General features: G+C 35.8%; 1 protein-coding gene across 2 annotated transcripts in view; it reads left to right on the top strand.

Annotated features, from left to right (window-relative positions):
- Positions 1-23038, top strand: part of PDGFD (platelet derived growth factor D) — a 248706-nt gene that overhangs the window by 96375 nt on the left and 129293 nt on the right. The window lies entirely within an intron of this gene.

Genomic DNA, 23038 nt, shown 5'->3' with positions numbered 1-23038 from the left:
GTGGATAATGGTGATTAATCTGATTAAAGACATTTTTGTTTTCTTCCCTTAACATAAATTTTCAAACATGTCCGTTTGTCACCAGGAAGCTTTTTAATTTACTTTTTTTTTTAACTGCAGCCATTCAGACAATGTTTATAGTAATATAACGCTCTATTCTCTTTGTATATCAATTCTCAATTGGTTAGTACTGCAATAAGTGGTTAAGTGGTTGAATAAGTATATTGAATTAATGTAAATAATTATTCCTAACATATTCTGAGGTATTAAGATGTGATTTGGATATTTTTACAGACTAACAAAGAAATTATAATTCAAAACTTAAATGGGTCATTTCATATCAGATTGATAGTACCAGTTATGTACTTTGACATACTCTGAGTTCAGAAAAGTATTTTTATTACATGGAGTCAAGGAAGAAGGATAGGAAGAGCTAGATCATATGACATACAGAGAAAGAACAGATGGAGGCGTTTGCCTTTTCTGTGGCCAAGAACAGGGATGAGAAATATCCCAGGAGGAACTGACCCAGGGTTGTAACTGGAGTGCTGGTTGAAGGTACTTTTTTCTGTGTGACAGAGAGAAACACTGGGTGCTGTCTAGGAACCGGGTATATTCACTGTTGCAGATGGAATCAGCACCTGCTACCCTTTATCCCCTATTCTAAACAAAACGGCATTGAAAAGCTCTCCCTCCCTCTCCTCTCAACTCAGAAAAGCTTAGGCTTGACTAGAGGGGATAATGTCTCAATTACAAAACATTCTGTGAAACATGACAAAAATGAGAATAGAAAGTAAAGGCATAGATAAGCCAAAAGTATGCTAAGATAGCAGAGGTCAGTACCTACCTCAATTTCAGAGTTAGTTTTCAAGTTGTAACTACTTGAAACAGCAAAAGCACCAGAAAGGTCGGGTGCGATGGCTTAAGCTTGTAATCTCAGCACTTTGGGAGGCCAAGGAGGCCAGGCATTCAAGACCAGCCTAGCCAACATGGCCAAACCCTGTTCTACTAAAGATATAAAAATTAGCCAGGTGTGGTGGCAGGCATCTAGAATCCCAGCTTCTCAGGAGGCTGATACAGGATCGCTTGAACCTGGAAGGCAAGGTTGCAGTGAGCCGAGATCACTCCACTGCACTCCAGCCTGAACAATAGAGAGAGATTCTCTCAAACAGAAACAAAAAACAAACAAAACAGAAAAAAAAACCTTAATTTGCAGTGTATCAAAAATACACCAGATATAATTGGATGTTTATATCACATTTTGTTTACCCATTCATCTGCTGATTGACACACATTTTTGACCACTTTTAAAATTAGGGCATCTTTTAAGTCTTTTTTGCACCCCTCTCAATTTAGATGGGTGTTAAAATATATTTCTCTGAATACTGGCGTATCCTTGGTTATATGGGTTGCAGAATCTACTCTTACTCCGTGACTAGCTTTTCACTACATGTTTTGGTGTCTTTTAAAGAACAGATATCCTTAATTGATTGAGTTTTAGCATTTATTTTTTTTCCTTTTTGACTAGCATTTTAATGTCTTGGATAACAATTATTTTCTTACCCTACTGTCATGAAGATATACTCTGTTATTTTCTATAAACTATACAGTTTACCTTTCATATTTTGACCTATTACTTAGCTGTAAAAAGGAATGAAGTTCTGATATGTGCTTCAATGTGTGTAAACCTTGAAAACATGCTAAGTGAAATAAGCCAGACACCATGCAAATGCGTAGATGATGGAGAAAGTAGAGTAGAGGTTACCAGGGCCTATGGGAAGGAGGAAACGGGGAGGCATTGCTTAATGGTTGTAGAATTTCTGTTTGAAGTGATGAAAAACTAGAAATAGATGGTGATGATGGTTGTACAACATAGTTAATGTAATTAATACCACTGAGTTGTACACTTAAAATGGTTAAAATGGCAAATTTTGTGATGTATATTTCAACCACAATTTTTTAAACATAATAAAAAAATCATTTGATTTGTACTTTAAATGGGTATCTGATATTTCAATAAATCTGTTAAAAACACACACACACATAAAAACACCATATGGGAAAAGTGGCTTCTGGAACAGTGTTGACACGTCATAGGTTGTTCATTCATTTAGTAAAAAGATGTCAAGCATTTATCACTCTGCTGCTAAGCTGGATATACAGAAGTGTACACAGGAATCTCTCCTAATGAACCAGACAGAATTCCCCTTGGCTACCAACCTGTGCAGAATTTAACCATGGCAGCATAATTAGATCTGAATGAGCAACCCAAGGGCAGTCTTTGAATCCTTCCCCACCCCTGCATTGAGAGAAAACAGTGATACCATCTATGCTCATCCTGCCCAGATGTGTACCCAGGCCCAGAATAAATAGGACTGTACTCCTCCAGGCCTCTGGGCCAGCTACCGGGTCCAGAGAAGCATGCTTATTTTGTCCAAGATGTCCAAGACAGTGGAAAAGTCTGGCCCAGGAAAGGGGACATGTGGACACCTGGAGCCTCTCTGAGTTGCTGATCTGGGCAAAACCTAGATCTAGAAGTGAAGATGCCAAGATGCAGTCAAAATGTAATTCATAACACAGTGGATCTGTACAATCCTTTACAGCTGTAATTCTGAATGTTTCTGATGTAACCCCCATTAGTCGGTCTTTTGAGATGACACAATGCCCTTATCAAAAATAAACAAATGTCAAGCAAGCAAAATCAAATTAGGAGTTAGTGTATTGTCCTTCAAATATAATTTCATTCTTATGTTTCTCCACAGACTATCACTCATTTAGACCAATCTGTGGCAGAAGCTAAATCTCCCATATAGTGAAATGACAACTGATATTCAAAATGATTTATTTTCAAAGCAAAATTGTATTTAGAGCCTTGTAGGTGTTAGCCAGTTTGCTAGAGGTTAGAAAAATCAAGATATGTAAGCGAAGATCCTGTTCTCATTTTAGTAAAAGAGACAAATAAATGTCAGAGGGGTACTATCTTGGAAATGGATTAGTTGCCTTGAAATGCAGGGGAGAAATTGGTGAATCAACAACAGCAGAGTCTTTAGGGAGGAAGGCTGTTCCAGCAGTTTTGAAGGTTAGTTGTTCCTTAAGCAGATAAGACCTCAAAAGAGAGAGAGAGAAAAAAAAATAGCACATGAGAAATTCTTAAAAGCAGGAGTGTTTATAATATAAGTTGGAAAAGGTCAATAAATTATAGAGTTGGATTTGAATTAACTGATCTTAAAATAATAACAATACTGCAACAACCTAGTGCTAAACATTTATGGGAAATCTTCACCTGGGGGAGGGAGGGATGTTTCATTTGGAAAAAGCTACTTTGTATTTAGTTTATCAAAATAATGAGTGATAAAGATATAAGGATATTTAAGAATCATGTCCTAATGACATTGCTGACAGTTAAGAAAAAGGTTTTTATTTTTAAGCAAAAGATACATATGAAGATTGTATTTAATTAGGAATGTTTAGGACTTGTATTTCCTTAGGCATGTCACACATTTTGGAGAACACACCTGCATTAATAAAACTTCAAAAAGACAAAAACTGTTTTACAGCTACTGGGACACTCCTCAGCTCCAAATACCCTTTTTTGCCATTGAAATTTGTTTAGATGGATTTACTGAAGTATAATTTACACAGAGTAAAATTCACCATTTTTAGGTTTACCGGTTGAGTTTTGACGTATATGAACAGTTGTGTCACCACCACCACAATCAAGATCTGTAATATTTTTGTCACCTGAAAATGTCCCATGGTGCATCCCTGCAGTTGATCCCCTCCCCTATCCTCATGCCCTGGAATACTGATCTGTTTTCTGCCCTTGCAATTACGCATTTTCATGAGTATCACATAATGGAATCATGCAGTATGCAGCCTTGTAGGTCTGGCTTCTTTGACTTAGCATAATGCTTCATGTATTCATTCATGTTGTTGGATGTATCCATCCATAGTCCACTCATTTTTATTGTGAGAGGTTTTCCACCCTACGAAACTCCTGTAATTTAGTTTATTTATTCAATGGACATTTGCCCATTTGAATTTTTCTAGTTTTTGGCTACTACGGATAAAGCTCCTATGAACTATGACCATTTGTGTGCAGCTCTGTGTTGTTATTTCTTTGGCATAATTACCTATGAGTGTGGTAAGAGTATGTTTAACGTTATATGAAACTTCCGAACTATTTTCCCAAGTGACTGACCCTTTGTGCATTCCCACCAATAATACATGGGAGTTCCAGATCTATGCCAGCATTCGCTGTTGACTGTTGCCCACATTGTTGCTGTGTAATTTTAGCCTTTTTGGTAGATGTGCTTTGATACATCACTATGCCTTTGATTTGTATTTCCCTAATGACTAATGAAGCTGACCTTCTTTTTTTTTTTTTTGAGACGGAGTTTCGCTCGTTACCCAGGCTGGAGTGCAATGGCGTGATCTCGGCTCACCGCAACCTCCGCCTCCTGGGTTCAGGCAATTCTCCTGCCTCAGCCTCCTGAGTAGCTGGGATTACAGGCACGCACCACCATGCCCAGCTAATTTTTTGTATTAGTAGAGAAGGGGTTTCACCATGTTGACCAGGATGGTCTCGATCTCTTGACCTCGTGATCCACCCTCCTCAGCCTCCCAAAGTGCTGGGATTACAGGCTTGAGCCACCGCGCCCGGCCTGCTGATCATTTTTTTTTTTTTAAATGCTCATGTGCCATTCAAACCTCTTCTTCAGTGAACTGTCTCTTCATATCTTTTGCCCATGTTGTATTGGGATGTTTTTCTTCTTTTTGGTGAACGTAAAATGTGTTCTAAATATACATTTCAATATTTATCACATACACATTTTGCAAATAATTTCTCCCACTCAGAGGTTTATCTTTTCAGTTTCTTAAAGTGATTATCTAAGAATTTTTAATTTTAATGAGATCCAGTTTATCAATTTGTTTTCTTTTATGGATCATGCTTTTTGTGTTCTAATAAATTTCTGACTAATCTTTGTCACAAATTTTTTTAATGTTTTCTTTTAAAAGTAGTACAGGCTTCACATTTAGTTCTATGATCCATTTTGAGTTAATTATTTTGGATGGTGCAAGGTAACAGTCCAAGTTCCTTTTGTTGTTGTTGTTTGCATGTAAATTCTCTGTTGTTCTAGTGCAATTTATTGAAAGCTAATCTTTTTGTATTAAATTATTTTGACATCTTTATTGCAAATCAATTGACCATGTATGTATGGATCTCTTTCCAGACTCTATTGTGTTCTATGGATGTATATGGCAATCTTTATGATAATATCAAATTATCTTTATTACAGTAGCTTTGTAATAAGTCTTGAAATCAGGTATTATGAGACATCAATTTTGTTTTTCTTTTTCTAAATTGTTTTAGCTATTTTTGAACTTTATAAAAAATTACAACTTTTATTTTAGATTCAGAGGGCACATGTGTAGGTTTATCACCTGGGTGTACTGAATGATCTGAGGTTTGGGTTATGAATGATCCCATTTCCCAGGTACTAAGCTCAGTACCCAGTAAGTAGTTTTTCATCCCTTTCTCTCTTCCCTCTTTCTTCTCTAGTACTCCCCAGTTTCTGTCTTTGGCTTCTTTATGTCCATGAGTATCCAGTGTTTAGCTCCCACTTTTAAGTGAGGGAATGTGATATTTATTTTTCTCTTCCTGTATTAATTTGCTTAGAATAGTGGTCTGGCCCTCTGTTTTATGTAAAATTATGAAATCAGACTGTAGATTTTTTCAAAACCAAAAAGTCCTGCTTGGTTTTCATTGAGATTACTTTAATTCCATATATCAAATTGTGGGGGATTCACATTATTACAATATAGGGTTTTTCAATTTAATGTTCTTTAATTTTTCTTATCAATGTTGTGTAGTTTTCTACCTACAGTTCTTTTGCATATTTTGTCAGATTCATTCTTAAGAACTTTGTGGGTTTTTTATGATACTGGAAATGTTTACATTTAATTTCTAAGGGTTCATTGCTAGTACATAAAAATGCAGTTTATTTTTGCATGAAATAATTGTTTTAAATGTTTTATTAAAATATAAATATGAAAATGATTGTTTAAAATGTAATTTTTGTTAACAAGTTACCTTAGAAGCAACTGTTGGTAAGGTTGTGTTCTTTTGGAGGCTCTGAGGCAGAATCCGTTCCTTGCCTCTCTCCCAGCTATGGGTGACACCCAGGAATCCTCGGCATTCCTTGATTTGTGGCTGCTTTGTTGTAATCTCTGCCTCCATCTTCACGTGGTCTTCTCCTTTGTGTCTCTGTATCCCGAATCACTGTGTTCGTTCTCTTAAAATAGGACCAGTCCCTGTATTTAGGGCCCACCCTAAATTAAGATTTATATCATCCTAAAATTTAAAATTTAATTACATTTGCCAAAGCTCCATTTCCAAGTAAAGTCACCTCCACAGTTATCAGGAGTTAAGACTTGACCATGTTTTTTTATTATTTATTTATTTATTTATTTTTCTTGGAAGGGACATTATTCAATCCACTACAAATATCTAGACAAAAATTAACTGTGAAAATAAAGACATTGCTCCATATTAAGTATTCTATCATTGTAACGTAAAGAATATAAAAAAGACACAACTTGGACATGTGGTGTATTTGTGTTTGTAGATAATCTGACATACATAGGGATTATTCTGTCCCTCTTTTCCATGTCTACGTTTTTAAAAAACTTTTGTTTGATAAATTTTATATAACTTAAAATGGGATTTGGGGTTAAGAAGATTTTTAGCAATTTTATATCATATTAGAATCTTTTGAGGTGGGGTGAATATTCTGACTCTGATTATTGATTTTTGTTTTATTAGGCATGTTATTTTAAAAGGAAAAAATATTTAAATTAGAAAGTACCTCAGTGTTTTATTTCTGTTCTTGTTTTTTGTTTTTTCCCTCTTATATGAAGGAAGCACATCTAAATGAGGAGAGCAGGGTAGGAAAGTACCATTTCTGTGCAATAGTTCCATGATGCTTGTGCTTCAATAGTAATTTCTATAGCACATTGGATCATTGTAGTTGGCACCTTCAAAGCACTCAAACTGGGGAATAACACATCAATATCTATTTTGTCACTTCAGCACAAATTCTGAAAAGGTATCTACAAGTAAAAATATTTTAAACTGGTCACCTTAATAGTGTGTTTTAGATTTAAAAAAAAAATAGAGTTATGATTTATTTAAATTTTTTCTTAATCTTTAAATAATTATTTCTTTTTACTATGACTACTAAAGAATGATATTTACTATATTGATCTAAGTGCCAGGCACTGATTTATGCTTCAATATATTCTTTCTATTCCTGTAACACACCTTAGTTAGACTTATTATTAATTTCATTTTCAGATCCTGGAGCCAGAGCTCTCAAGAATTTAAGAGTGTTTTAATTATATACCCCTTCAACAAATATTTATTAAGCCAGCCACTGTTCTGAGTTTCAAACATACAACAATGAATAAGACTGAGTGAGAAACTGACAGGGCCAGAATTCAAACTCACATCTGTATGACTCCAAATAAGGAACACATCTGTGTTCCTTCCAATAAAAACTTGCTCACTGTTTGCCAAACTATTAATTCCTTATAAATACTTTATTTGACATGAACTAGTGTTTTGTAGTACAGTGGAACAGCACATCCTTGTTCCTGTCAGGAACATACATATTATTTGTGTAAAAGCCATTGGTAGGAACCAAGTACATTTTGTATTAAAACATTAACATTCGCCAGGCGCAGTGGCTCACACCTGTAATCTCAGCACTTTGGGAGGCTGACATGGGCAGATCATGAGGTCAGGAGATCGAGAACATCCTGGCCAACATGGTGAAACCCTGTCTCTACTAAAAATACAAAAATTATCTGGGTGTGGTGGCACTGCCTGTAATCCCAGCTACTCGAGAGGTTGAGGCATGAGAATTGCTTGAACACAGGAGGCAGAGATTCCAGTGAGCTGCTATCCTGCCACTGAACTCCAGCTTGGTGACAGTATGAGATTCCATCTCAAAAAAAAAAAAAAAAAATTAACATTAAAATAAAAAAAAGGTTTATATGCAAGTAGCAACTTGCATAATGTGTTCTAAGCGATCAGCATTATTTTTCTTAAAGATAAGAACTTAGGCTTGGAAAAAAATTAACATTAAAATAAATAAACTTTTATATGCAAGTAGCAACTTGCATAATGTGTTCTAAGTGATCAGCATAGTTTTTCTTAAATATGAGAAATTATGCTTGGAAAGGTTAAGGTACTTGCTCTGCCTGAGGCTGGTTCCATCCACCTGTGCTTGGTTTTTATCTCCTGCTCTCCAAGGCACCACTACTCTCTCCCCTAGCTCTAGCCTGTTTCCCTTTACAAGTGGCTTCTTTTGGCATTTCAACTTGCCCAAGTATCTCTCATCTAAAAACTAGCAAATGGTTTCCCTTTACTCTTCAGTTCCCCTTCAGCTCATGCTTTATTTTTCTTTCTCTGAAGCAAAGCTATTTGAAAGCATTCTCTACGTTTGCTGTCATTACTTTCTCCTCTTCTATCTATTCCCCACCATCTTCATTTGTTTTCTCTCTTTCTACTCGAATTTCACTTTCCAAAGACTTTGCCGATGTGATGCTAAAAATGGTATCTCATTGCCCATGTGATGATTTTTATTTCTAATACGATTGAACATTCACATATCTTACCCATTTCCCACATATGTGTTCATGTGCTTGTCCAAGTATTTTGCCTATTTTCTTAAGGTGGCCTTATTTTTTTTTAATTGTCATATATTTAAGGAGGAAAATATCCTATTGAGTTACTCTTTGAGCAACATGGATCAGAATTAAGAAGTTAATATATGATCACTGATAAAGGTCAGCAGGGTATGTCTGGATGAGAACATTGAGCAGCCAAACTATGAAGGATATTGTGCAAATATGCAGTTGTCATTTTACCAAAGCTTTATTTCCCAGCAATGTTTCCTTTGAAGAAATCATTTCCCGGTAGTCAAAATCCAGTTATGAAATAAACATGTAATCCAGTTATGCCAGTGTTTGTTGCTGCAGTGTTTGGTATAAGAGTCTCTGGAGACTGATTTTTGTGTTTCATGGTGTTGTGTTGGAATGGTGGATGCTGTAGGCTTCCAGTAAGTTTATCTTGGAAAAAATGACATGCCTCTTCATTTGCTGGCCTCTTTTGCTCTTTCTGTATGTCATGAATTTTCTACCTTCATAAATGTCTCTGTTCTGCCTCTTCCTTCACTGTAAATCTCTCCTCTCTGTTTTGTGGCAAAGTACCATCATAACCAAGACTGGCCTGAAATTTGGAAGACTCAGCAGTTTGGGGCATTGTTCCATCCAGTTTTATAGACTCATCAAATTTTACAGAGAGCATGTGCTGTTTTGTGTCTCAATACTGTATCTGGTTTGATTTCTCTGGATTATGAAAGTATTTATAATATCCTAGTCAGTGTAATATATATGCTTCTTGTTCTGAACCCTCTATAACAAACTATGTTCCAAATAGTTGATTTGCCCTCCCTCCCAATTTATTTTTATGTCAATGCAATTTGGTTTTATAGATGACTGCAATTACATTAAAGAATATAAATAGTTTATGTGTAATTTATACTTGTTACAGCTAATTAACACATTTTCATAGAAACAGTAACCCAATCTGAAATATTTTAGTAAGAAGCTAAATATATTCTAGAAGCTCTTTGTGAAACTTAATTTCTGCAGGATTTAAATGCCATCTCACTTGAATTAAGTAATATGACTGCAATTTTAAAAATACACATTTATGAAAAGATGCACACATCCAAAGGGTTAAATTTCAGTTATTTCGTTTAGTGCCTTTGCCCAAATATCTAAAATACAAGAAAGAACAAAATAATGTCTCATTGGAGGAAATTTTATACATTGTAAAAGGACTCTCAGCTTCTTAGTATTCTTTCTGAAAACTCTTGCAATATAAACAGGACCTTCCCCACCTGAAAGGTATCACTAGGAAATCAAGTTATGTCACTAACCCTCTTCAGTTCAATAGACTGAGGTTCTTCAGAGGAGTTCACCTTTCCAGGTTTCATAATAAGAAAGTATTTGTTCAGGCCGGGCGCGGTGGCTCAAGCCTGTAATCCCAGCACTTTGGGAGGCCGAGGCGGGTGGATCACGAGGTCAAGAGATCGAGACCGTCCTGGTCAACATGGTGAAACCCCGTCTCTACTAATACAAAAAATTAGCTGGGCATGGTGGCGCGTGCCTGTAATCCCAGCTACTCAGGAGGCTGAGGCAGGAGAATTGCCTGAACCCAGGAGGCGGAGGTTGCGGTGAGCCGTGATCGCGCCATTGCACTCCAGCCTGGGTAACAAGAGCGAAACTCCGCCTCAAAAAAAAAAAAAAAAGAAAGAAAACAAAGTATTTGTTCAATTAAATCATGGGCATATAAACTGAATAATTGGAAAACTGGCTTAGAATTATAGGATGAAAAGTCACTGTTACCACCAGTATTCTACTTCAAAAACTACTATGTCTCTGACAGTGAATAAAAATGTAGAAATTCTGTACTAGACAGAGTTAGAATAAAAATCCTATGGAGTCTTTCTGATGATGAACCATCAGAGAGGGAATGAAGTTACACTGGAGATGTAAACTTTAAAAGGAAGAAGAGAAATCTCTGACATTTTCTACAGCCTACTCAGGACATTTTATGCAAAAGCAACCTGTTCCACAAGCCCTAGGGTGAATGAGGGTATCCGTTTAGACACAGATTGGTGATAACTCTGAGAATCAATGAAATTAACACTAGAAGCAGAAACCACTACCTCTGCTCATGTCAACCATACAGCATTACCCTCAGTTGGACAGAAGCAAACACATGCTAAAAAATACCCCTCCAGTTTTCTTTATTCTTACGAAAATTCATTGAACACTTACCAAGCACCTTCCCTGGTAGCTAGCATGCCAGGGAACCCCAAACCTTCCAGCTCATCAATAATTAATAAATATTTACTGCAGCTCATTAGTAAATATGTAAATGTCACTTAAAAGTAAAGACTTTCTAACAGTAACATCTTTCATATCATAAAGGCTTCCCAGTAGTAAAATTAATAAAAAGCCCTTTTCTGCTCTTCTTTTTAAAGAGTTGTATTAATCAGGATAGTTGAGGTTTTGCTGGATTTCTACTGAGTTTTACTTACTGTTTTCAGAACTGGCATGACTGTCTATGTCAAACTTTAAAGTTAATATTGCAGTTCAAAAGCATGTTGGCTTCAGCCATCAAAAGGAATAAACTACTGATACATGCTGCAATATGGATAAGTCTTGAAAACATTATCTTAATTGAAAGAAGCCAAACACAAAAAGTCGTGTGTTGTAGGCTCTCCTTAAATAAAATACCCTGAGTACCTAAATCCACAGAGACAAAACACAGATTGATGGTGGCCAGGGGCAAGAAAGAACGGGGAATGTGGAGCAATTGCATAAGGTATATAGAATTTCCCTTTGGAGTGATGAAAATGTTTTGGAACTAGATGGAAGTAGTGGTTGCAAAACATCGTGAATGTGTTAACTCCCACTGAATTGTTCACTTTTAAATGGTTAATTTTATGTTATATAAATTTAATCTCAATTTAAAAAACTGTACCACAATGTTAAAGGACATTGGTTATTTGTATATGTTTTCTGTATTTGTTTAATTTTATAGATGAAACAGTGGTGTTTATAATATCTGACCAGCATCTTATTCAATAAATGTCAATGAAAAAGCTATCTGAGATCTGTGTAATCACTGATTTTTTTTCTCTCAGGAATTACCATGTTACTCAGAGATTTTCACCTAGAATTTTACCCATTTCTCTGAAACATCTCACTATATAATTGCCTAACTTGAATTTTAAATCTTCCCAGAGACCTCTGTATTCATTTATAAAGTAATTCCTGAGAGGTTGGAAGCTTACACTTTATATGACTCCCGTAGTGGAATCATTTTGGAAAATCTGTTTACGTGCTGGTCTTCATCTTACACATCATTAATGAAGGTGTCAACTAGAAAGATCACTAGCAGCAATGCCTACAGCACCCCACTGATCATCTGAGTGGAATTTGATATATTGCCTTTAATAATTGCCCTGTCCTTATCAACTAATTTTCAGTTCATGTTGGGGGCCTTATGGTCAATACCATTAAAATTAATTTTTCTTGTTTTTTTTTTTTTTTTTTTTTTTTCATTAAAAAAAAATTTCCCTGGTCTGAATTTTGAAAGTGAAATTAATATATTCTGGATTAAGTCTGAGTAAATCACATTTTAACTCAGTTAAAAGCCATTCTTTTTTTTTTTTTTAGAGAAAGAGAGAGAGAGAATAGGAAGGAGAAAAAAGGAAGAGAAAGAGAGAGAGAGAATGGGGAGGAGGGAGAAGGAAAAGAAAGAGGGAGAGAGAATGGGAGTATTGCTTTCTTGCCCAGGCTAGAATGCAATTTAGTAATGGGTATTGAAAACCTCTTTTATACTGATAATTATACTTAATGATGTAATCAGGAAGGAGTAAGGGAAGAAGATAACAAACAAACAGCCAACCAATATTTAATTTAAACCTATGAAATGCTATGCGATTACTGAGGAGTGATTTACTTCCAATTATATAGTCACCTTTGGAATAGGTGTGAGGTGGTAATGTATGTTTTGTGTATTTGAAGTGGAGAGTACTATAAATATTTATTAAGTTTACTTGTTCCGGGTCTGAGTTCAAGTTCTGAATATCCTTGTTAATTTTCTATCTCGTTGATCTATAGAATCGTTAGCTCTTCTTGTTGCATTGATCCTTTTGCCATTATGTAATGTCATTCCTCGCCTCTTTTGATCTTTGTTGCTTTAAAGTCTACTTTATCAGAGGTGAGAATTGCATCTGCTGCTTTTTGTTTATTAGTTTATTTTTACTCTCTGTTCAATTGGTAAATCTTCCTCCTTCTCTCTGAGTCTTTGTGTATTGTTTCATGTAAGATGGGCCCGGATGCAGCATACCGATGGGTTTTGGCTTTTTATCCAATTAAAATATATGTAAGTTTAATACTGGCATTTGATGCTAGCTGGCTGTTTTGCCCATTAGTTGATGTGAATTTTTTATTGTGTTAAAGTTCTTTGCTTTTTGATATATTTTTGGAAAGGCTGATATTGGTTGTTCCTTTATATGTATAGTGCTTCTTTCAGAAGCTCTTGTAAAGCAGGCCTGGTGGTGGTGAACTCTCTAAGTACTTGTTTGTTCGCAAAAGATTTAATTTTTCCTTCGCACATAAAGCTTAGTTTGGCTGGATAGGAAATTCTGGGTTGAAAGTTCTTTTCTTTAAGGATGTTAAATATTGGTCCCCACTCTTTTCTGGCTTGTAGGGTTTCTGCTGAGAGATCTGCTGTAAGTCTGATAGGTTTCCCTTTATGGGTAACCTGAACTTTCTCTCGAGCTGCCCTTAGTATTTTCTCCTTCATTTCAACCCTAATAAATCTGGCAATTATGTGCCTTGGGGTTGGTCTTCTTGAAGAATATCTTTGTGGTGTTCTCTGTATTACCTGGAGTTGAATATTACCCTGCCTTGCCAGGTTGGGAAAATTTTCCTGAATGATATCCTGAAGAGTATTTTCCAACTTGGATTCATTCTCTTCATCACATTCAGGTACACCTATCAAACGTAAATTAGGTCTTTTCACATAGTCCCATATTTCCTGGAGACTTTGCTCATTCCTTTTCATCCTTTTTTCCGCATTCTTGTCTTCTCGTTTCATTTCACTGAGCTGGTCCTCGACTTCTGATATCCTTCCTTCCGCTTGATCAATTCGACTGTTTAAACTTGTGCATGCTTCGCGAAGTTCTCGTGTTGTGTTTTTCAGCTCCATCAATTCACTTATATTCTTCTCTAAATTGTCCATTCTCATTAACATTTCGTTAAACCTTTTTTCAAGGTTCTTAGGTTCTTTGCATTGGGTTAGAATAAGTTCTTTTAATTCACAGAAGTTTCTTATCACCCACGTTTGGAAACCTGCTTCTGTTATTGGAATACCGGTGTAATCTATTAAGCCTTGTTCCGTTACTGATGAGGAATTGCAATCCCCTGTAGAGGGAGAGGCATTCTGATTTTGAGTATTCTCTACCTTTTTACGCTGGTTTCTTCCCTTCATTATATATTTGTCCGTCTGTCGTCTTTATAATTACCGACTTTCTAACTGGGTCTCTGACGTCCAACTTGTTGATTCCCTGCGCCGAAATCTGAGCAATCCACTGAGCCGGCCAAAACTGTGGTGTTAAGATTGATGGTGCTTTTCTGCCCGGGAATATCCGGACTCTGCACCAAGAACTGGCGTGCTAAGGCACCAGCAAAACCGCCACGCCGGCCACAAGAGTCGCCCTGGCGACCCGTGGAGCTCCTCCACTGGGAATCTCGTGGTCCGTGAGCAACTAATATTCGTCTGAAAGTGTGGCGTCCTCTCGTTCTTTGCGCTTTCACTGGGAGGTACGTGCCCGAGCTGCTAATCATCAGCCATCTTGGATCTCTCTCCCTATTTTTCTTGTTTTATGGTAGTGAGATGTTACCTAAGTCCATGCTGGTGAAACCTAGGTACCAAACTTTCCTTGCTATATTGAGTGTTATTACTGACAGCATTTCTGTTTAATTACTATGATAGTTAATGACAATAGTTTTCATCATAATGGAGGGCATTTTTTCTTTTCCTATATCACCTTGTGCTGCCTGTTTCTTTTCTTGGATATAATCTGTAGACTGTTTCACTGCTCATTAGTACCTCTAAGGCCTGAGCAAATAACAAGGGGGAACTCAACTTCTGTTCATTTTGCCTGGCTAGCAGCCTGTTATCGGGCTAGGATGCAAGAGTGAGGATTGATAGTGTTGAGTTAAATGGATGTATGGTTTATCCATCAGTATAAGAGCTAGCTTCCCTGACATGGACAATTAAGATTGCAATCAATCTTTGAGTTGGGAGGACTCTTGGGGGTGATCCTCTGCCTCTGTGTTTCTCAGCAGGAGTATGTCCTTCTGGAGATGGGGAAGGAACAGTTATTTGTCTTGCAAGACCCTTCCATATACTAAGGAGCATTGAGTGCCCCTGGACCTGGAGTACTAAAGGTTGATAATTGCCAGGACTTCCCAAAATGATCCACACATTTCTGGGTGCTTCCAAGTGGGGCAGATCCACAACGTTATCACTTTACTTGATGAGCAAACTGAGTCCTGGAAAGATTTGGTGCCTTGTCCATCCAGGAGTGGCAAAATTGGTGTCAGAACCAAAATATTTGCTAATCTAGTCCAAAGCTGCTTCTATCAGCAAAGTTTTTTCATTTAAATATTTTCAAGTAGAATCTCAAGTGGGCCCTCCGGACTGGTCTGAAATTCAGCTACCTTTTCCTACTCGATTTACTCTTTCGTTTCATATCTTCTCCTTATTCCTTACTTCTCAATCCTCCATCACTCTTTACTTCCCATCTTTCCTTTTTTCCTATTTCACTGAGAAAATAGAAGACAGAGCAGAGCAGTCTGGTCTTCACATCATCAATCCTGCAGTCTACCTGCATTTACACCACGTATGCTGTCTTCCTTCCTGTTACAAGTAATGAACTCTTCCTTCGCCTGCAGCGAGCCCAGTTCCTCCCTCACAGACAAGGACTGTGCTGCATGAATTACCCCTTGTTCTCTCTTGCTTTTTCAAACTCTCCCTCCCACTGGACATATAACATATAACCAATACTGAACTACCCATATATGTCCCAGTAACATATAGCCATACTGAACTACCTTCATAGCAAAAGGCATTCTTTCATGGCCCCTACCTCTACTATTATGATGTTTCTCTGCTTCCCTGAAAGAATTCTCTCCCGAGAGAATTATTAGTACTTGCTTTCCACCTCCTCCAATCCAGTTGGCTCCTCAACCCCTTCTAACCAGGTTTTCTTTCTTCAGCGTCCTCACAGAGTCACTCTTGTTGAAGTTACCAGCAACCTCCTTCTTGTCAAATCCATCAACTCTCAGCCCTTATCCTAAACTCCTAGCCAGATTTGACAGGGTGACTCCCCTGTCCTTCACGAAACATTTTATTAATTTGGCCTCCTAGGCATGATTTTCTTTATTTCCCTCTCACCTAATTCAGTTATCTTTCTTAGGCTTCTTCATAGGGTCCTCCTCCTCTGCTGAGCCTAAGATATTGAACTTCTCAGGAGCCTAGTTCTTAGCCCTTCTATTTTTAACAGTGCAACCAGAAAAAAAAAAAAGCTTTAAGAAAATCAAATGTCTTTCCTTTGCTTAAAAACCCCTAAACACCATAACACTTAGAATAAAATTCAAACCCTTTATTTAGAACTACAGAGCCTTACATCATCTAGCCCTTCTAGATTACTCTTTCATCCACCCTAACCATTCTTTGTTGTTCTTCCTTGAACACTCTTCATTTCTTCCTGCTTTAGGGTCTTTGCTCTTCCTTCCTGAAATGTGCTTTACCCAAATTTTCTCAAAAGTTCTCCTTTCTCATCATCCAGGTTCCTCCTCAAATATCTCTTTCTCACAGAAGCCTTCCCTGACCCTGTTGTCCAAACTACTATCTCCCCCTTCCATCGCTCTGTGTTCCCTTACACTGCTTTTCCTTATTCATAGAAGATATCTCTCCCTGAATCCTATATCTATTTATTTGCTGTTAATGAGAGGTCATATGATAGAGTGATTTAACACATAGATTCTAGTTCTGTGAGTCCTGGTTGCAACCACTGACTAGCTCTGTGACCTTGACAAGATACTTAACCTCGGTATTTCTGTGTCCTAATCTTTATAGTGGAGATATTGTTTAATTCTTACAGGTTGTTTGTTGTAAAGTGAACTAAAATATATAACATACTTTGAATAAATGACTCACTTGGTAAGTGCTATGTAAATTTTAGGTATTATGTTAAATGTTGTTTGAAACTTTCATCAGAAAATAAGCTTCAAGAAGATGATAGTGTGTCATTCTTGTGCACCCCTATTTTTCTAACTCCGGAAGCAGTGCCTGGTGCACTGTATAAATCTCAGTGTCTATTTTTTGAATGAGCAAATGAATGGCATACCACTAATTGGACTTATGTCTCAGTATACTCTCAATTTGTACTTGTGACCTAAAAACAAGATAGCTCTGGGAATGGCCTGTATCAGTAGCAAATGTTAGTCTGTCAGGAACAAGAGGTGACTTAGAATTTTGTAAAATAAAACATCCCCATCTGCTCTAGCTCTCTATAGGGTTTTGGTAATCTTTCAATTAGGTTGGTTTCTGTTAAGACATTTTCATTCATATGGAGAGAGAATAAGAAGATATAGAATGTTTGAGGTGAACCAGGATATAGAACAGTAACAAGGTAATAAGTTAAAATGAGTAGCTTTGTTCATTCAAGAAAGAAGAGAGTGGAAAAATATGAATGGCAGAATTAGAACTGGGGCTTGAATGTTTCGGTCTATCTAGTTGCTTCTATAATCACTTAAGTATTATTGCAAAAATTCTGTTTCAATATGTTCTATTTGGAATTGAATTTTCATTTCTACATAGCTGGCTGGATTTGTCTGGATCAGTATGTTACTTTCAAGATGAAAACCATGGTCTCCTAGTCAAGAGCTTTTGAATGCCTGTGCTTTTTTGAGAATAAGAAAAATTAATAAAATGCAGTCAAATGTAATATAGAAAAATGCTTCTATGGGAGAAATAAAGGTTGTCATTAATGAGATGTTAAATATGCCATCCAGGAATCTCTACAGTTCTCTCAAAAGTGTGTACTAGATTATTCATTTGTATTTGGGAGATTGAAATAAGCCAGTGGCTTTTAAATCACTATCAAAGTTATAGCAGATTTGCCTTAGCTATGTACTGTGATCTCTTGGCCAACTATGAATGAATGCAATGCATTTAATATGACCAGTCACCTTCCCCCATTCTCTATGGTGTCTCAATGGAAGGATGCTGAATCATGAACTTATTCTCAGAACTTGCTGTAAGATGTTAACACATCCATTTCGTTGGCTGCCAAGTATTTTAGACCTTCATAAAACCATGGAAAGATAGTTCAGTGGAAATTTGAAACTTCCACATTTGCCACAACCTGAAATATGTTTAGAATGTTTTCAAACATAGGAAGAATTTAAAACTATATTCTCAGTAGTGTTACTTTGGAGTTTTTCGTTAATTTTTTTAAAAAAAGAATTTAGCCTGAATCACTGAGAGTAGATAGGCAGTATGGGAAGATTTTTGTATTTTTTATACAACCTAAACAGATTTGCTTTTGAATATTTGCTGAAAAAGAGCAAGCACTGTTTCCTGTATTAATGACATTTTCAAACCAGATACTTCGGAGTCATTGTGTAGTGAGGCTTTGATAGTGGAGGCCTTGCCATATGGGGACATAAACTCCTCTAGATATGGAATATCAATGAAATTGTTTTCTGTCAACTATTGTTTTGGAGTCCAAGTGGTGGCAGTTGGCAATGTGTGAACAGAGAACAGAGAATATCATTGTTTCTGTTTTATTCTAACTACCCATCTGTTGCTTTAACTTTATGCAGTCATTTCTGATAGAATGAGGCCTGTGGCACTGGCTCTTATATATACAATTTTTCCTAATATAATTTAATTCTGAACTCTTGATATGATACACTAGAAGTAAAGTTATTAAAGAGTGAATTGAAGAACTGGTTCAACAGGTAAAAAAAGATGCCTTGTATCTGTTTCTGATGTCCAATTGATGTGATCAATTTCTTTGATGTCATCGATTTCTCCTCTCCCTCATTCTGTCAGAGATCCCCTTGTTTTACTTACCTTCAAGAGGCAATGGTAAAGGTCTCACTTTGCCATTTTACTTTTCTTCACATTATTGAGCACACTGGGGGTTAATGGCTAGTCCGTTTTGCTTTAGTGCCTTCTCAGACTTCTGCTTCCATGGCAATGTAACAATCTGGCCGTATAGTCCTCTCCTTGACCCCCAGTTTCTGGACTCCTTTCATCTTCTACCATAAAATCATGAACTTTCCATGTTTCTTCCCCTCCTCAACCAGTCACTCAGCAAAGCTTTTTCTAGACATCCTCATCTGTTCATAAGCACATTTCTTTATCTGCTCATCTTTTACATTACCGCTTTGTGCAGTCCTAACTTACATTTTGTTCATTGCATCTTGACCTTCGATAGCTCCATGAAAACTTGAAATAAATGTGATAGTAACATCATTATTTATTTGTGCTTCTTCTGAAGTTTCTGTTCCTTTGTTCAAATATTCTCTTAAAAAACTCAAAACCTAGGATTTACTTTCAGACTTAAATTTAGTCTATCACCATCTTTATCTATTTGTATAAAAAATGATAAAATTTTGTTTTATCTATGCTCTTCCAGGATAACCCAAGTTCATAGATAACTTAAATATTTATTGTGAGAATCCCATGCCCACATTTTCTGATGTTGGTTTCTTCCCTTTTTTGTTGTCGTTGTTGCATAAACATGTACCATTTCTAAGGAGACTTAAAAATTAAAGCAGTTTGATCAATTTCAGTTGTAGTATGGATCTTCTTGAAAAAATTTATAGGATTATTTTATTAAATACATAAAAATTTTAGTGACATGTATGAATACAAAACAGTGATACTTTTTGACAGATAGAGTAATTGAATCCTTAGACATGACAGGAGTTTGAAAGGGAGAATATGTGAATTAGTGTAATTTTAAATTGATTTTCCTCTGCATCTTAAGGGATCCATATAGTAAAGCCCTGATAAAGTTAGGTTTCAGAATGGTGATAGATGGTGTAGGGTAAGAATGTAATGGATTTAAGTAATTATTTACCTGGAGCATGCTTATTTGGTAATTGTCTGCTTTATTTGGACAAGGCATCAATATATTAATTAACAGTCGAAAAATATACCCATAAAAAGTACCCCTACCTGAAGCATAGCCCACATTGCCTCCTAGGGACTTTAACATAAGAGGAAATTATCTGGTAATTTGTATAGTGATGCTCTAAAAATGAGCCTTACTGATTAGAAATATGGAAAAACTGGATTCATAAAAGTTGTTCTCAATAAGAAAAAGCAATCAGAAAACATTCATTGCTATAATAAGAGACAAAGCCACCCCAGATTAAATGGGCCCTCTGAGGAAGACACAGAAGGCACAGCAAGATTGCAAGCTCCATTTTTTTCTGATAACAGACCCTTAGAAATTCAGAGATTCCAACAGATGGAGCCGAGGTATGGAAAGAAGCTGGGGTTCAAAAGCAAGTTTGACTGTGGCTTTGCCGTGAAAATATTTTCATTTTTACATAACTTGCCAATAATAAAAAAAAAAGTATTGTGGAATGGTAGCTACTCTGTCATCATAGCCCAGTCCCTACCACATAAATCAGCACTTAACTAAGGCAGAATCAGTTACAGCCAACCCAGACTTACCTTGTTTTGTTTTGTTTGTTTGTTTCCTTCCTTCTTCCTCTACCCATCTTTACATTTGCTTCTCTTCTTTGTTTTCCAGGCTCTTGCAAACCCAAAGAGTAACTAGAAATGTTGGCACTGATTAATATCATTGCGTACAATTTCCTAGTGAGAATCCCAGATCATTCTCTTCACTTAAGTGTTTATTTATGGAATGTTGGATGTTAGAAAATGGCCCTTTTTTAATTGGCATTCTGAAAGAAGCACAATGTTCTCTTAACTACAATGACAATAATTAATACCTGCAGTGAAGATGAATTTATACATGTAAACATCCATTTATCTTTTTCTTTTTGCAGTATAGATTTCCCCCTAGAAACAAGAAAATTTTTATGACCAAATATTTTAAGAAAGAGGTTAAGATGATATGTTCTGCTTATCTCAAACAACATCCGTCTTCTGGTTTAACTGCAGCAGAATCAGTTGTTAGTAATCTTGAAATACATGGTTATCACACTAGTGATTTTCTTTTAGGTAAGATGGTTATTTAAATGAGCATTAGGTGAAGCCAAGGATTTTTTAAATGGCTTGAGACAGGAAAGGTCTATTTCATCATGTGGTCTACTTTATCCTCATTTTTAATAGAAAAACAAAAACAAAAAATGAAGATTTGTTCATCCATTTCTAGGTAGTTTATTTCCAAAAATAGATAATTATACATTGTGTATTAGTAACCTGAAATTTAGGAGGAAGATTTTTGTTACAGCATCAGTGATGAACATTTTAGACTCATTGAAAGTGCATTTCCTGGCTTGCTTATTTTAAAAATAACCCCTATTACAAAATTTATTCTTTTGTACCAACATGTTATTAATTTCATGTCCATTCTTTTTGTTCTTAGTTGGTTACAAGTCTTTCTTCTACCCCTACAAGGTAATAATCACCTTGAGGTCTGAAACTGTAACCTACTCATTTCTAAATGTATAAAAATCTGTCTGTGAACTTATTTTATGTGTATTCAATAAATAATTATTGTGTGTATTCTGAGTCCCGCCTTCTTGTTGTCATTTCTACTGGCATTATTTTGGTAGTTTCCATAAAATGAAAATTTTTAAGAATTTCGCAGCTTTTGACCTAGGATTCAGATAAGGAAGTTACAAAGGAGCTTGACATTTGAAGTCAAAAAGCTTTGAATAAGGCTAAGTAAGTCAATGTTTTGTAAATTGTGGATCAGAATATTTTGGTGGGATACATAAAATATAATTTTAAAAAGAAATAAGACTAGGAAATAATAAAACATATCATTCATTTCAAGAATCATTTTTGTTTGTTATATAGAGATATATGTAGAGATAGAAAGACTTACGTGTGTTTGGGTGTGTAGTATGTAAAATTGAGTTACAATGTAAAATGTAAGTTGTTGTCAAAAAAAATTTTTAATCACTGAGCTTTGAATATTTGAATGTTTTTAATAATTCTGAGCCTCAAATTCCCCATCCAAAAAATGGGCTTAAAAATAATTATTTTTAAGGTTTATCCTGAGCATTAAGGGGAACAATATGCAAAGTACCTTGCATGGTGCCTGATTTCTGTAGAAGACAAGCAAAAGATGTAGCCTTTACCAAAACTAATCCATTTAAAATTTAATTCATCATGACCCTTTTATGTATACACAGGATTATATTAAGACTTTAAACTAATTAAATTAATTTTTAAAACACTTTTCTATTTGAAAGTCAATGATTTTTAAAAGTAATCAGTAAGGGCATTGCTTAATTAATTCATTTTATTTAATGATTTTTCTTTGAGGTCATTGCTTTTCAATTTAGTATAAATGTTTTGAATTTATTCATTCATTAACTCAAATAATATTTTTAGGATTTGGAATATGGCCGAATAAACATGACATTTTTAAGAGAATACACATTTGTCCTATGAGGAATAGTTAAAAATCTGTTGAAAACCTACTAAAGCCTAAAAATGGATAGGTGGGCTGATACTGATTTCATATATTAAAAAGTTGGTCTCATGCCAGAAAGATTAAATGTGGTCTTGGGAGAAGGAAGAATGAAGACCAGCTTATTGGAAGTTATGGGACAATAGATTTTAGTTCAAAATAAGAAGCAAATAATTTTACCTGAGATTTGTCTCAAAACCTTATAACTACCTCAGGAGAGGTGTTCCTCTGAGAAGGTAGGGTGAGTATGGTCAGATTTGATACCATGTAAACTGTCTTTTACCTTAAAGATTCTGTGGCTGACTTTTATGGGTCAGATACCCTGAGGAGTCCCATGTGATATATGCAAATAAGATTTTTTTTTTGCATAAATAAACCTTAAAATTGAGTCCAGAAGATGCTGAGGATTTTGCATAGTTTTGTCTTTGAGAGAATTCATGAATTTATCAGGTCAATTTATATTTATTCATAAGCATTTTGCTTATCCCTGACCTTACTCTGAATGTCTTTTTTGTTAATTGCATTTGTCTTGAGTGCTTAATTAGAAACAAAAGTAGGAAGGAAATCTGTCCATTTGATCATTTTTAGTAGTTCTACTGGGTGTAAAACTGTGCAAATATAGACAAGATTGGGAAATGTGAGCATGGAAATATTTATAGAGAAGAAAAATGGGAGGTGAACTG

The sequence above is a fragment of the Aotus nancymaae genome, unplaced genomic scaffold, assembly GCF_030222135.1.
Source record: "Aotus nancymaae isolate 86718 unplaced genomic scaffold, 86718_ANA_hifiasm-v0.15.2.pri h1tg000012l, whole genome shotgun sequence".
Classification (NCBI taxonomy): Eukaryota; Metazoa; Chordata; class Mammalia; order Primates; family Aotidae; genus Aotus; species Aotus nancymaae.
Note: the sequence above shows the minus strand (reverse complement) of the source record. Positions and strands in the feature narration are given on the sequence as shown.